Below are 16,267 nucleotides of genomic sequence, written 5' to 3'. Positions count from 1 at the left end.
GGATGCATGCACAGATGCACACGCACACGCACACACTAAGTCAGTAAAGTCTTTCTAAGATCATCTCACTGACCCTAGCCCTGCTCACTAGGCCAGTCCTGTGCAGAGTCAGGAGATAATGGTGGACAGGAATTGAGTATATGTCATAGGGGTGAAAATGTGTCATTTTTCAGGCCTGCTCGAAGAGGTTCAGGCTGCCTCTGAATGCACGCTTTCTGTGCTCAGCTTTTTAACCCAGCTGCCCACAGCCCCTCCTTTCTCCAGGTCTGTTTGCATTTCTTAGATAAGCTTCTTCCCCTGCAGGAATTCACTTGCTGGCTGTTGGCTGCTGGCACTTCCCTTCCATCTCACTGATCAGCTTGTTAAGATGGGAAATTTCTTTGGAAAATTTGGTGGCATTTTCACCTCATTTCTTCACAGTCTCCCTTTCCAGTTTCCCCAGTCCGGCTAGCAGAAATTAGAATCATAGAATCATAGAAATCCTAGAACGGGAAGGGACCTTGAGAGGTCATCTAGTCCAGTCCCCTGCACTCAAGGCAAGACTAAATATTATCTAGACCATCCCTGACAGATGTTTGTCCAACCTGTTCTTAAAAATCCCCAATGATGGAGATTCCACCACCTCCCTAGGCAATTTATTCCAGTGCTTAACCACTGTCATAAATATAAAGGGAAGGGTAACCACCTGTCTGTATACAGTGCTATAAAATCCCTCCTGGCCAGAGGCAAAACCCTTTCACCTGTAAAGGGTTGAGAAGCTAAGGTACCCTCGCTGGCACCTGACCCAAAATGACCAATGAGAGGACAAGATACTTTCAAATCTGGAGGGGGGGACAAAGGGATTGGTCTGTCTGTGTGATGCTTTTGCTGGGAACAGACCAGGAATGCAAGCCTTACAACTCCTGTAAAGTTAGTAAGTAATCTAGCTAGAAAATGCGTTAGATTTTCTTTTGTTTAATGGCCTGTAAAATAAGCTGTGATGGCAGGAATGTGTATTCCTCTTTTTGTATCTTTTTGTAACTTAAGGTTTTGCCTAGAGGGATTCTCTATGTTTTGAATCTGATTGCCCTGTAAGGTATTTACCATCCTGATTTTACACAGGTGATTCTTTTACCTTTTCTTTAATCAGAATTCTTCTTTTAAGAACCTGATTGATTTTTCATTGTTCTTAAGATCCAAGGGTTTGGGTCTGTGTTCACCTGTACCAGTTGGTGAGGATTCTTATCAAGCCTTTCCCAGGAAACAGGGTGTAGAGCTTGGGGGGGGGGGGGGATATTCTGGGGGAAGATGACTCCAAGAGGTCTCTTTCCCTGTTCTTTGTTTAAAACGCTTGGTGGTGGCAGCATACTGTTCAAGGACAAGGCAAACCTTGTACCTTGGGGAAGATTTTAACCTAAGCTGGTAAGAATAAGCTTAGGGGGTCTTTCATGCAAGTCTCCACATCTGTACCCTAGAGTTCAGAGTGGGGGAGGAACCTTGACAACCACTCTGACAGTTAGGAAGTTTTTCCTAATGTCCAACCTAAACCGCCCTTGCTGCAATTTAAGCCCATTGCTTCTTGTCTTATCCTCAGAGGTTAAGGAGAACAATTTTTCTCCCTCCTCCTCGTAACAACCTTATATCTTGAAGGCTGTTATCATGCCCCCCCTCAGTCTTCTCTTCTCCAGACTAAACAAACCCAATTTTTTTCAATCCTCCCTCATAGGTCACATTTTCTAGCCCTTTAATCATTTTTGTTGCTCTTCTCCGGACTTTCTCCAATTTGTCCACATCTTTCCGGAAATGTGGCGCTCAAAACTGGACACAATACTCCAGCTGAGGCCTAATCAGCACAGAGTAGAGCGGAAGAATTACTTCTCATGTCTGCACATCTACCAATGTGATAGCAATTCCCCTCTGCCATGTACATTGGCCAAACTGGACAGTCTCTATGTAAAAGAATAAATGGACACAAATCAGACGTCAAGAATTACAACATTCAAAAACCAGTCGGAGAACACTTCAATCTCTTTGGTCACTCGATTACAAACCTAAAAGTGGCAATTCTTCAACAAAAAAACTTCAAAAACAGACTCCAAGAAGAGACTGCTGAATTGGAATTAATTTGCAAACTGGATACAATTAACTTAGGCTTGAATAAAGACTGGGAGTGGATGGGTCATTACACAAAGTAAAACTATTTCCCCATGTTCCCCCCTCCCCCCCGTTCCTCAGATGTTCTTGTAAACTGCTGAAAATGGCTCACCTTGATTATCACTACAAAAGTCCCCCCCCCCACTCTCCTGTTGGTAATAGCTCACCTTACCTGATCACTCTCGTTACAGAGCGTATGGTAACACCCATTGTTTCATGTTCTCTGTATATATCTCCCCACTATATTTTCCACTGAATGCATCCAATGAAGTAAGCTATAGCTCACGAAAGCTTATGCTCAAATAAATTTTTTAGTTTCTAAGGTGCCACAAGTCCTCCTTTTTTTTTTGCATGTCTTGCTTACAACATTCCTGCTAATACATCCCAGAATGATGTTTGTTTTTTTTGCAACAGCGTTACAGTGTTGACTCATATTTAGCTTGCAATCCACTATGACCCCCAATCCCTTTCCGCAATACTCCTTCCTAGGCAGTCATTTCCCATTTTGTATGCGTGCAATGATTGTTCCTTCCTAAGTGTAGTATTTTGCATTTGTCCTTATTGAATTTCATCTGATTTACTTCAGACCTTTCTCCAGTTTGTCCAAATCATTTTGAATTTTAATCCTATTCTCCAAAGCACTTTCAATCCTTCTTCTTCCTCTGAAACTGATCCAGTCACTCATGTTGAAAAACAATCTCATGCCTGTCAGCTTCTGTCTTTTCATCATTGGACCTCAAGTATTTTACAATGGACATAAATTTCACTATCCCCATTTTACAGATAGAGAAACTGAGGCACAGAGAGGTGAAAACCCAGATCACTAAGGGACTTAGGTGCCTAAAGCCCAGATTTAGGTGCCTAACTCCCAGAATTAGGTGCCAGTGAAATCCAGACAACCCCTGCTTAGCTGCCACCTACCCCTCTAGGCACATGAAACTCACTCAATGCCAACATGGCATCTAAGTTTCTGCTTCTGGGCATGAGCACTGCTGCCTCACTCTAGGCATCCAGTCACCTAACTCATGTCTAAGCACCAGTGGGACCCTTAAACCAGAAGACAGGCAGTGGGACACCTGTGGGGCCTGATCCGTTATATGTGTTCTGAGCATACTGGAATGGGACTCATGCAAAATCCAGAGGCAGATCCTTTATAACTTTTAGACTAGTGGGAGTGGGAGATTTAGGTTCAATTACACTCTGCTTGGTGGGGAGAAAGGGTCTCCTACTGAGTGCAAGTGACTCCTTAGGTCAGGGGTGGGCAAACTTTTTGGCCCAAGGGCCACATCAGGGTTGTGAAACTGTACGGAGGGCCTCCCCAAACAGCCTGGGCCCTGCCCCCTATCCGCCCCCTTCCACTTCCCGCCCCCTGACTGCCCCCCTCAGAATTCCACTTAGAATCCCCGACCCATCCAACCCCCCCTGTTCCTTGTCCCCTGACCGCCCCCTGGGACCCCTGCCCCTATCCAACCCCCCCCGCCCCCCCGCGCTCCCTGCCCCCTTACCATGCTGCTCAGAGCGGCAGGACTGGCAGCTGTGCCGCCACCGTGGCCGGAGTGCCTGCGGGGGAGGGGGGGCAGCAGGGGAAGGGTCGGGGGCTAGCCTCCCTGGCCGGGAGCTCAAGGGCCGGGCAGGACGGTCCCTTGAGGACGGGCAGGCCGGATGTGGCCCGCGGGTCATAGTTTGTTCACATCTGCCTTAGATGAAAGCCCCAAGCACTGAGCTATAGAATGTTCTGATGAGAGGTTCCCTTAGTCTCTCCTGGTGAAGCTGTTCCACTGTGAATAAATAATGAAAAGTCACTGAGCCAGAGCAAGAAAGTGAAGAAAGCAACAATGACTCTGTACCCTGGTGGTCAGGGCACTGGCAGATAGAAGATGCAGGGTGCAGAACTCTGTTCCAGTGACTATAGGTCTCAGAGTGGCAGCTGTGTTAGTCTGTATCAGCAAAAAGAACGAGGAGTCCTTGTGGCACCTTAGCGACTAACAAATTTATTTGGGCATAAGCTTCCGTGGGCTAAAACCCACTTCATGGGATGCATGCAGTGGAAAATACAGTAGGAAGATATATCTATACACAGAGAACATGAAACAATGGGTGTTGCGATGAAGTGGGTTTTAGCCCATGGAAGCTTATGCTCAAATAAATTTGTTAGTCTCTAAGGTGCCACAAGGACTCCTCATTCTTTTTATTTGATTATAGTTCTTTTCCTGCAGAAGTGAGCATTCATTGCTCCCCATATGAATTCATCACTTGACCTTCCCTGGGAACACGCCCTGGGCTCAGGGGATGGACAAACCAGGAACTCAGTCAGCATTGAAGCCATAGGATCATAAAGAATAAACTTGCACTATAGGATGGTGTGGGTGTAAAATCTGTCACTGAATGAGACCTCCCTTAGAAGCTGACTGCATCATTACAGACAGAGAAGGGCAGCCTTGTCTAGACATGGGGCTCAACCCTGCCTTTGGGAACTCTGGGGGAAGGGTGGGAGTGCTGAGATGGAGTGCCCCAAGAGTCGGTCCTGGGGCTGGTTTTGTTCAATATCTTCATTAATGATCTGGAGGATGGTGTGGAGTGCACCCTCAGCAAGTTTGCAGACAACACTAAACTGGGAGGAGTGGTAGATATGCTGGAGGGTAGGGATAGGATACAGAGGGACCTAGGCAAATTAGAGGATTGGACCGCTTGCAGAGGCAATAAAGTCGTTGTTTCAAGATTATGCATTCTTTATTAATTCATCACACAAATAGGGGGATAACTTCCAAGGTAGCCCAGGAGGGGTGGGGCAGAAGGGAAGGACAAGGCCACACTGCACTTCAAAACTTATTGAATGCCAGCCTTCTGTTGCTTGGGCAGTCCTCTGGGGTGGAGTGGTTGGGTGCCCGGAGCCATCCCCCGCGTTCTTGGGCGTCTGGGTGAGGAGGCGATGGAACTTGGGGAGAAGGGCGGGCAGTTACACAGGGGCTGCAGCGGCCATCTGTGCTCCTGCTGCCTTTCCTGCAGCTCCATCAGACACCGGAGCATATCAGTTTGATCCCCCAGTAGCCTCTGCATTGCATCCTGCCTTCTCTCATCACGCTGCCGCCACCTCTCATTTTGCTCATCCCTCCTGTCCTTGCGTTCATTTTCTGCTTTCCTGGACTCTGCCATTGTTTGCCTCCATGCATTCTGCTGAGCTCTTTCAGTGCGGGAGGACTGCATGAGCTCAGAGAACATTTCATCGCGAGTGCGTTTTTTCACCTTCTTATCTGCGCTAGACTCTGAGATGGAGATGATAGGGGGAGCATTGAAACATTTGCAGCTGTGGGAGGAAAAAAAGGGAGATTAGTATTTAAAAAGACACATTTTAGAGAACAATGGGTAGACTCTTTCACGGTGAACCAAGCTGTTAACATTACATAGCACATGTGCTTTCGGTACAAGGTTGCATTTTGCCTCTTATATTGAGGGTGTGCCGGTTTGGTGTGAGAGATCACACACGCTGGGCCGGGCAACAGAATTCGGCTTGCAGGCGGCCATGGTAAGCCACAGTCTTTCAGCTTCTTCAACCTTCATAACATGTGGGAATGGTTTCACACAGCAGCTCCCTCCTTTCCCATACCAAGCACCCGTTGGGCTGGCCATTTAAAAGGAGGGACTGCAGTTTTCGGGTTGACATGCAGAACAAACCCAACTAAACCCCCGCCCTCCAATTCTCTGGGATGATTGCTTCATCCCTCCTCCCACCATGTGACTAGTATCAGGGAAGATCCCTGCCAGCCAAACGCGAACAGCTCAGCGTGAACGGGTCCCCCCACCACGTAACTAAAAGCGGGGATGATTTCTTTTCAGCACAGGCAAACAGCCCAGCAGGAACAGCCACCTCTGAATGTCCCCTTAATAATGTCCCTGGAGGATTTCCGCTCCATCCCCAGACACGTTAACAGACTTTTCCCGTAGCTGTACTGGCCGCAAATGCATCCTAAGTCTTCATGGCAAATTAATCATTAGACATGCTTGCTTTTAAACCATGTATTATATTTACAAAGGTACACTCACCAGAGGTGCCTTCTCCGGCTTCATGGTCTGGGAGCCCACCTTGGGAGGGTTGGCTCCAGGGTGATAAACAATTCCTGGCTGTCGGGAGAAGGGATTCTCCGCTTGCCTGCTGTGCGCTATCCTCATCATCATCATCATCTTCCTCGTCCCCAAAATCCTCATCCCTTTTGCTTGAGACTCCCCTCCTGCTGGAGTCCCCAGACAGGGGTGGGGTAGTGGTAGGGGTACCCCCTAGAATTGCATGCAGCTCATCATAGAAGCGGCATGTCTGGGGCTCTGACCCGGAGTAGCCGTTTAGCTCTTTGGTAGGCTTGCCTGAGCGCCTTAATTTTCACACAGTACTGCTGTGTGTCCCTGTTGTAGCCTCTGTCCATCATGCCCTTGGAGATTTTTTCAAATATTTTGACATTTTGTCTTTTGGAACGGAGTTCTGATAGCACGGATTTGTCTCCCCATATAGGGATCGGATCCAGTACCTCCCATTTGGTCCATGCTGGAGCTCCTTTGTGATTCTGGGACTGCATGGTCACCTCTGCTGATGAGCTCGCCACGCTGGCCAAACAGGAAATGAAATTCAAAAGTTTGCGGGGCTTTTCCTGTGTACCTGGCCAGAGCATCCGAGTTGAGAGTGCTGTCCAGAGCGGTCACAATGGAGCACTGTGGGATAGCTCCCGGAGGCCAATACCGTCAAATTGCATCCACACTACCCCAAATTCGACTTGGCAATGTCTATATCAGCGCTAATCCCCTCATCAGGGAGGAGTACAGAAATCAATTTTAAAAGCCCTTTAAGTCGACAAAAATGGCTTTGTCATGTGGAAGGGTGCAGGATTAAATTGATCTAACGCTACTAAATTCGACCTAAACTCGTAGTGTAGACCAGGGCTCAGCAGCAGTTCTGCAGAAAAAGACCTAGGTGGACGAGAAGCTGGATATGAGTCAACAGTGTGACCTTGTTGCCCAGAAGGCTAACAGCATTTTGGGCTGTATAAGTGGGAACATTGCCAGCAGATTGAGGAACATGATCATTCCCCCTCTATTTGGCATTGGTGAGGCTTCATCTGGAGTACTGTGTCCAGTTTTGGGCCCCACACTACAAGAAGGATGTGGAAAAATTGGAGAGAGTCCAGCGGAGGGTAACAAAAATGATTAGGGGGCTGGAGCACATGATTTATGAGGAGAGGCTGAGAGAACTGGAATTATTTAGTCTGCAGAAAAGAAGAGTGAGGGGGAGGATTTGATAGCAGCCTGCTGCCTTCAACTACCTGAAGGGGGGTTCCAAAGAGGATGGAGCTAGACTGTTCTCAGTGGTGGCAGATGACAGAACAAGGAGTAATGGTCTCAAGTTGCAGCGGGGGAGGTCTAGGTTGGATATTAGGAAAAACTATTTCACTAGGAGGGTTGTGAAGCACTGGAATGGGTTACCTAGGGAGGTAGTAGAATCTCCATCCTTAGAGGTTTTTAAGGCCTGGCTTAACAAAGCCCTGACTAGAATGATTTATTTGGGGATTGGTCCTGCTTTGAGCAGGGGGTTGGACTAGATGACCTCCTGAGTGTTAGGGGGCTTATTCCTTCACCCACTTACTTCCCTGGTCCTTCTCGCATGAACAGAGAGCAACAATACCCGAAGTCCAAAGGTGCAAACAATTCGATGTTTATTGGGATGAACTTCCAGCAAGCATGATTCCAGTTTCCTTCCTTAGTGTCCCCCTTCCCAGCTCTGACACCACAGAGCCTGACACCTGTGTCCCTGTTCCCATTCCTGCCCTTAGCCAAACATGATTCCAATTTCCCCACCCCCATTCCCTGTTCCCATTTCCCCCTTTAGCAAAACATGATTCCAGTTTCCCCACCCCCATTCCCTGTTCCCATTTCTACCCCACACACCCACTTCCTGATTGACTGCAGACTATATAGTAAAACTTGAGTTCCGCTTAGCTATACCTTAACCAATCATTTTCCTGAAATTTAACTAACCAATCCTAACATATTGTAACATGATTATGTAATGAATTATATCCCACCACCTTAATTAGTTTACACCCATCAAAATTAATTATGTCGCAGACAGAAACAATCACAGAACCAGACAGAGATTATACAAACAATGGGGAAATGGGGACTACAGTGATAGAACAAATACAGAAATGAGGATTTCACATCCCAGCTATTGATAAGTGAGTTCTTGCCAGACAGGATGCTATCAAACTAAGTTTCCTTTTACATCTTCTAGGCACTGCCCTTTCTCTGGAGGCGATAGGCATTATCAGGACAGGATTTTATTCCTAACAGCGCAATAGCACCTTCTTTCAATGTGACTAGTTTGGAATGTGAGGATGTGACCGTTCGCTTCCCAGCTTATGGCTGCCTCTTCTGCTTAGCCAAAGGCCTTAGCCTAAGAACAGGGCCTCAGACTGTCACAGTAAGAGAAGGCCCTTACACCAGCAGACAGTGATTTTGATTCTTTCTTTTATTCCTCTATAACTAGCCAAGTGATAAGAATACACTTAAATTCTTAGAGTATAGGCCTTTACAGACAAGCCTGAATATCTATATCCTCACACTGAGGTCCCTTCCAACCCTTATATTCTATGATGGTCAGTTCTGGAAACATGTTCCATTTGTGACAACTTTTATCCCCCCTGCCCCTGTCTGGCATTGCATCCCTGCAATTCTTAACCCAGGCTCCTACCCCTGACTTTGCCCCTTTGACTCTCTCCTTCCCTTGCTTCCACCTGTCTGACCCATTTCTGGAAACAGTTTGGCCCCTGAACACATTCTGTCATCTCTCCCCTCCCATTTGGGCTCCCTCTGTCTACCCTTCCCCCCACCCCCTTTGTAGCAGAGTCTGAGGGTGACTGAAGGCAGTGGCTGCAGCAGATATCACAGAGCAGGTCCAGATGCTGAAGCAGGCTCAGGAACTGCCAAGCAGCCAGCAGAAGGGAGTGGTTGGTAACCCTGCTCCTTGATAGTTGCCCTGCAGTAAGTCACTCTCCCCAGTGGACAAACCTCAGAAATCCTGAGTTAGGTCTGCCAAAACTCCCCAGCGTGGAAGTGAGGGTTCACGCTACAGCACAAGGAGACTCTGGAATGCAAAACGCTGCAGAAGTAAAGTCACCCCAAAACTTAGCCTCAAAACCTGTTGTTCCACCCAGCCTTTCCCTACCCTTGATTGGTCCTCTGAGCTAGCCTGGGGCAATTAGTCAGAAAATCAGTGAAACTCCTCTTTTGGCTAAGCTCAAACCAGATTTGAATGGAGGCTGACGATTTCAAATAGTACTCCTGAGGGAATTCTGCACCAAAATTTAAAAATTCTGTACCAAAAAAATAAAAATTGTGCAAACAATATCTTAAAATTCTGCAAAATTCTATAAATTTTATTTTTCAAGATAACACAGTATAATCACCAAATACATTGAAATAAATTACCAAAATAATTGAAAATGGTGTGATTATACTGTTATTGTGTTACTGTGTCATTTTGAAAAATAAAATATGCCTAACTTCTCAGAATTTTAAAATATTTACTTTTTCGGTACAGAATTCCTCAAGAGTACCAGGGTTCTGTGTGGTGCAATCTGGGTGCGGGCAGCTGAGTGGGGGTGGGGGGCAGGTATGTGTGAGAATCTGGATATACAGGGGCTTGGTGCGGGGTTCTGGGTGCAGGGGGCCTGGGACTCTACAGGGGAGTCCAGGTGAAGGTGGTTAGGGCTCAGTGTGTGTGTGCGGGGGGGAGGGGTTGGGGGAGTGGGACTTGGTGGGTCAGGCTGCCGCTGTTTGGGGTTCAGTGGGTTAGAGATACCTATGCATGGTATGAGGCTCAATGGGCAGGGTTCGGGGGGCTTGGTGGGGGGATTCTGGGTGCGAGGGGCTCCTGATGCACGGGGTGAGGCTTGGGGGTGGGGGTTTGGGTTCAGGTTGCTTGATGAGGGGTTCTGGGTGTATAGGGCTCCCAACGCAGAGGGGCTCAGTGTGGGGTGCAGGTGGGAGAAGGGGTCAATGTATGGGGAGCTGCTCCCCCTGTCTGCCCAACCCCCATCTATCTAGAACCCCCACACGCAGCCCCCGCCACTGACCTTCATCCCCTCTCACCTGGAACCCCCCCACCGAGACCCCTTCACAATGCAGAGCTTCCTGCAGGCAGGGGAAGTTCCTGGGGGTTGATCTGACCCAGCCCTGGTGGCACCTTAAAGACTAACAGATTTATCTGGGCATAAGCTTTTGTGGGTAAAAAAACCACGTCTGCATCTGAACTGCTTGTTGTTTTTGTGGATACAGACTAACACGGCTACCCCCTGATACTTGAATTCATAGTTTAGAATCTTCTTCGTTAATTGTATCTTCAAGGCAGGGGGAGATGGGAACCTACAAGGATGAAGTGACCTGTAGCTCACGAAAGCTTATGCTCAAATAAATTTGTTAGTCTCTAAGGGGCCACAAGTCCTCCTTTTCTTTTTACAAAGATCCTGGAACTGCTGAGATGTTTCTTACAGACACTTGAGACAGGGTAGGTGTTTGTTTTCTCCTTTGATTTGTGTTTCAGTTGTGAGTCTTCCCTGGGTATGCTGTTATGGTGGGCAGCCTGTTTCAGTGGCCTGAGGCACATGGCCACAGACCTGGGATCTCCGGAGTACTTGTTCCTACTGTGGGTGATGTCCAGCATCACATGGGAACCAGCACTAAGTCTTCCACAAAACTCAGGCTCCGATGTGGGGAAGCAGTTCCGCAGCAGGGAATTTGCTTCCCAGTCCCAAGCATTGTGGAACAGGTTTCTAGTAGTGCCAAGCCGTGCAGAAGAACTGCAGCCACTGCAGTAGCCCAAAGTCTGGTGAGGTTCAACAAGGACAACAAGGACAAGTGCAGAGTCCTGCACTTAAGACGGAAGAATCCCAGGCACCGCTACAGACTAGGGGACCGAATGGCTAGGCAGCAGTTCTGCAGAAAAGGACCTAGGGGTTACAGTGGACGAGAAGCTGGATATGAGTCAACAGTGTGCCGTTGTTGCCAAGAAGGCCAATGGCATTTTGGGATGTATAAGTAGGGGCATTTGCCAGCAGATCGAGGGACGGGATCGTTCCCCTCTATTTGACATTGGTGAGGCCTCATCTGGAGTACTGTGTCCAGTTTTGGGCCCCACGCTACAAGAAGGATGTGGAAAAATTGGAGAGAGTCCAGCGGAGGGCAACAAAAATGATTAGGGGACTGGAACACATGACTTATGAGGAGAGGCTGAGGGGGGAGGGATAACTCAGTGGTTTGAGCATTGGCCTGCTAAACCCAGGGTTGTGAGTTCAATCCTTGAGGGGGCCATTTAGGGATCTGGGGCAAACACTGGGGACTGGTCCTGCTTTGAGCAGGGGGTTGGACTAGATGACCTCCTGAGGTCCCTTCCAACTCTGTGATTCTGTGAACTGGGATTGTTTAGCCTACGGAAGAGAAGAATGAGGAGGGATTTGATAGCTGCTTTCAACTACCTGAAAGGGGGTTCCAAAGAGGATGGATCTAGACTGTTCTCAGTGGTAGCAGATGACAGAACAAGGAGTAATGGTCTCAAGTTGCAGTGGGGGAGGTTTAGGTTGGATATTAGGAAAAACTTTTTCACTAGGAGGGTGGTGAAACACTGGAATGCATTACCAGTGGTGGAATCTCCTTCCTTAGAAGTTTTTAAGGTCAGGCTTGACAAAGCCCTGCTGGGATGATTTAGTTGGGGATTGGTCCTGCTCTGGGCAGGGGGTTGGACTAGATGACCTCCTGAGGTCCCTTCCAACCCTGATATTCTATGATTCTATGATGTGCTGGCTGGTGCCTCCGGAGCAGGAGTGTCCTGTCCCTCCTTCCCCCGCTGCTCTTCGGCCATCTGCGGCCGGCCATCTGTCCCCACCCACCTCCCTGCTTGCAACCGCCCCGGCCAAGCTGCTCCTGGGAGCCTCCTGTCTGCTGGGGGGGGGGGGGGGGGGTGTTAGGATATAGATATTCAGGCCTGTCTGCAAAGGCCTGTACTCTAAGAATTTAGGTGTATTCTTATCACTTGGCTAGTGATAGAGGTATAAAAGAAAGAATCAAAATCACTGTCTGCTGGTGTAAGGGCCTTCTCTTACTGTGACAGTCTGAGGCCCTGTTCTTAGGCTAAGGCCTTTGGCTAAGCAGCAGAGGCAGCCATAAGCTGGGAAGCGAACGGTCACATCCTCGCATTCCAAAGTAGTCACATTGAAATAAGGTGCTATTGGGCTGTCAGGCACTATCAGGACAGGATTGTATTCCTATCACCTCCAGAGAAAGGGAAGTGCCTAGAAAATGTAAAAGGAAACTTAGTTTGATAGCATCCTGTCTGGCAAGAACTCACTTATCAATAGCTGGGATGTGAAATCCTCACTTCTGTATTGTTTTGTCATTATAGTTCCCACTTTGCTGTTGTTTGTCTGTATAATCTCTGTCTGGTTCTGTGATTGTTCCTGTCTGCTGTATAATTAATTTTGCTGGGTGTAAACTAATTGAGGTGGTGGGATATAATTGGTTACATAATCATGTTACAATATGTTAGGATTGGTTAGTTAAATTTCAGGAAAATGATTGGTTAAAGTATAGCTAAGCAGAACTCAAGTTTTACTATATAATCTGTAGTCAATGAGGAAGTGACGGGGTGTGGGTGGGGGTGGGCATGTGGGGGTGTGAGATGGGAACAGGGAATGGGGGTAAGAAAATTGGAATCATGTTTTGCTAAAGGGGGAGATGGGAACAGGGAATGGGGGTAAGAAAATTGGAATCATGTTTGGCTAAGGGCAGGAATGGGAACAGGGACACAGGTGTCAGGCTTTGTGGTGTCAGAGCTGGGAAGGAGGATACTAAGGAAGGAAACTGGAATCATGCTTGCTGGAAGTTCACCCCAATAAACATCGAATTGTTTGCACCTTTGGACTTCGGGTATTGTTGCTCTCTGTTCATGCGAGAAGGACCAGGGAAGTAAGTGGGTGAAGGAATAAGCCCCCTAACAGCGGGCATTTCATAATTTTATTTCCCTCTTATGCTTATATTTAATTCATTGAGTAGTGAGTTCTAAAATGTCTAATCTGTCCTGGCTGCAGTAATTTTCCTTATTTTATTACTATTTTGTGCTTTGTCATTAATTATTTAAAATGGTATAATCAAATAATAACATCCTCTTAGAATATAACTTTAGCTTGTACTCACCTGAGCACTGCCAGGTTAAAAAACATTAGCTAAACACATAACTTTAGACCCTGGGCAGATGAAAGTCACTTATTTTCAAGTAGTATTTTTAGTTATATCTGTAAAAAAACCTTAAAATTCATATGAAAATAAATGCAGTTCCAATTATGATACCTAACAGCAATGATGGAGTCAAATGTTCGTGAGTCACATACATGGTTGTGATTGGTAAACATAAATGCCAAAATAATTAGAAAAATAAATTCCCATTCTTAATAAAAGAGAAAAAACCTTCATCATGTATGTTACAATTAAGTAAATACTTTTTTGGGGGAGTGAAAAACAATTGACTAAAATAGAGTAGATAATGGCAGGGACACAGAGTCAGATTTTATTTATTTTTATTATTAACGATAGTGTACAACGTATCAAACTTGTGTTTCTGATATCTGTGTTAAAGCTTCAGAACTGATACCTCAAGGTTTGGGATTGGGAATATCTTGCTGTATTATCTCCTGATCTAAATTTACATATAAACTTAAAATGTGGCTTTAATTGGAGTTTGTATATATTTGTTCTTTCTTTATGTAACAATTAGACGTAGTGCTCCTGTCAGCTAATTCCTAAGTTATTATCTGCAAAAAACCCAAGAGTCTTCAGGTGCCTAAGTAGTCTCTGGAACCATGGTTAAAGTTGCCCCCACCCCACAAAATCTGAAATGGCACCCCGGTGAGCCAGTAGTGTCCAGAGAGCTGCAGGAGGGCCCTGGGCTCTGGCAAGATGCAGCCTCCTTGTGACAGCATGAAACCGACCTTGAGCCGCGGGCAGAGCATCAGGCACCAGGAGCCACAGCAGCAGCACAGAAGTAAGGGTGGCAATACAGCATCTACCAGGCCACCCTTACTTCTGTGCTGCTGCTGGTGATGGCGTTGCCGTCAGAGCTGGGCACGCGGCCAGGAGCTGCTGGTATCAGGCCGCCTGACAATTCTTAATTTGTGCCAGGGCTGACCTGTGGCACCTCTTCAATACAAACGTGGGGAAGCAGCAGGGTCCAGAGGTGGTGGGGGGATCCCAGTAAGCCTGTGGGGCCAGGGGTGATGTGGGGGGCAGCAAAATACAAGTTCACCCAGAGTGCCATTTTCCCTAAATCTGGCCCTACCGGTCTTGGTGCAGGCAGCAGGAGGCTCATGCTGGCCAGAGCACCCGTTCTGTGCTGGGGCTGCAGCCGGGGTGGTCACTTTGCTGGGGAAAAAACATGGTTTTCAGAGAAAAGGGGAAGGAAAGAGGCAGCTGCAGGAGCTTTTATCAGAGCGCTCCACAGCCCGCCAGAGTCATTTCCCCTTGACAGAGATGCACATGGGATGTCCCCACAGCAGCCGAGTGCCCTCAGCGCCTGGCAGGAGGGGAGGGGAGCCGGGTGTCCAGGGGCTTCCTCCCCGAGCTCTGCGCTGCTGCTCCCCCTGCATCCCCAAGTGCTGCTTGGTTCACAGCCGGGTGAACTCCTGGGGGACTTGCAGAGCGCATCCAAAGTCAGACCTGTACTTATTAAGCCCTCTACCCTGCAAATACAGAAGTCAGACTGTGCCTCTGGGTTTACAGAAAGGATGTTGTGGAAAAGGAGGCTCAATTCAATAGATCAAGAGCCCCAGCCAAAGGGTGGGTTCGCACCATTTTATTTCCTTCACTGATTCTTTCAAAGTTAAAAGGGAAAGCCAACTGCTTAGCTTTTTGATAGCAGAAGAAGCTGAAATGTGTCTGATCTCACTACAGCAAAATACCCTGCAGAAAATACAGACACGATGAATTAAAACAACTTTACCAGATCAGTCACTGCAATGCTGGAATTCAGTTCTCAGTCTAGCAACAAACTGCACAGGGAAAATCAACCATTTCATGCCCGCCCTTCCCCTTAGCTTTATTTCTTTGAACTTTTATTTCTTTGAACCTGATTTCAGTAGCAGAGGCAGCCCCTCCATCCAGGCTCAGGAAGCAGCTCTGGGCTCTGGCTGCTGCTGCTGGCAGGTTGGAGCATTACGATAAGGACACAGCTGCTTTGCTCGCATTTACCCCACCCCATCCTCCTCACGATTCCAGTGTACCAGAAACATCTAGCCCCCTCCCCGCCCCCCATGATTCCAGTGCACCGGGAACATCTACCTCACCCCACCCTCCTCATGTTTCCAGTGTACCGGGAACATCTACCCCCTAACCCCTCATGATTCCAGTGCATTGCTGGACCTGGGGACTCCTTGCATCTGTGGATCAGCAAGGTTCTACAGAGCAGCGTGATTTTATTTTCTCTCCGAGGCAATCCCCCTCCTGGTACCTTTTCCTTGTAAACCTCCTGGAGTTGAGTCTTATTTTCTTTGTTTTGTTTTTTTAATTTTTTAAAATATAAATATATACAGAGAAAAAACAAACATAATAAACTATATTAAATTCTCATGATATATTAACCATTTGCTACCTAATGTTAGCCATACTTGAAACATTTAATTATATATATATATATAATATGAATGGTCAAAATATACCTCAATTATTTGCATTAAACAATTTACAAACAAAATCTGCTTATGGAAAATCAACTAGTTAAAGAAAAATTATGAAGTTAAGTAAAGAATAGAAGCAAAGTTCAGAGGAGAGGGCTAGAGATGGGGAAGGAAGGAAGTGGGTAGAGAGGAAGGAGAAGGGGGGAAGAGGAATGCATGTAATAGGATCATTCAGATACTTCTATGAAAGCATCCCATGTCTCTGAGCTTTTTTTCTTGGATATTTCTGTTATGGTATACTAGTGAGGCAGAACTAGTAACTAGCAGCTGGAGTTAACCGTGGCAAATCTCCTGCTGATGTGAAGAGAAGTTCTGAATTTATCAAAGGAATAAAAGAAGCTCCAGGACTCTCACTGCAGTTGAATGTATTGTGA

The 16,267-nt window shown here is 47.0% G+C and overlaps 1 protein-coding gene across 6 annotated transcripts in view; it reads left to right on the top strand.

Moving 5' to 3' along the window:
* BTNL2 (butyrophilin like 2) overlaps nt 1-16,267 on the top strand; it is a 1,264,829-nt gene that overhangs the window by 6,092 nt on the left and 1,242,470 nt on the right. The window lies entirely within an intron of this gene.

Source organism: Lepidochelys kempii, chromosome 14, assembly GCF_965140285.1.
Source record: "Lepidochelys kempii isolate rLepKem1 chromosome 14, rLepKem1.hap1, whole genome shotgun sequence".
Lineage (NCBI taxonomy): Eukaryota > Metazoa > Chordata > Testudines > Cheloniidae > Lepidochelys > Lepidochelys kempii.
Note: the sequence above shows the minus strand (reverse complement) of the source record. Positions and strands in the feature narration are given on the sequence as shown.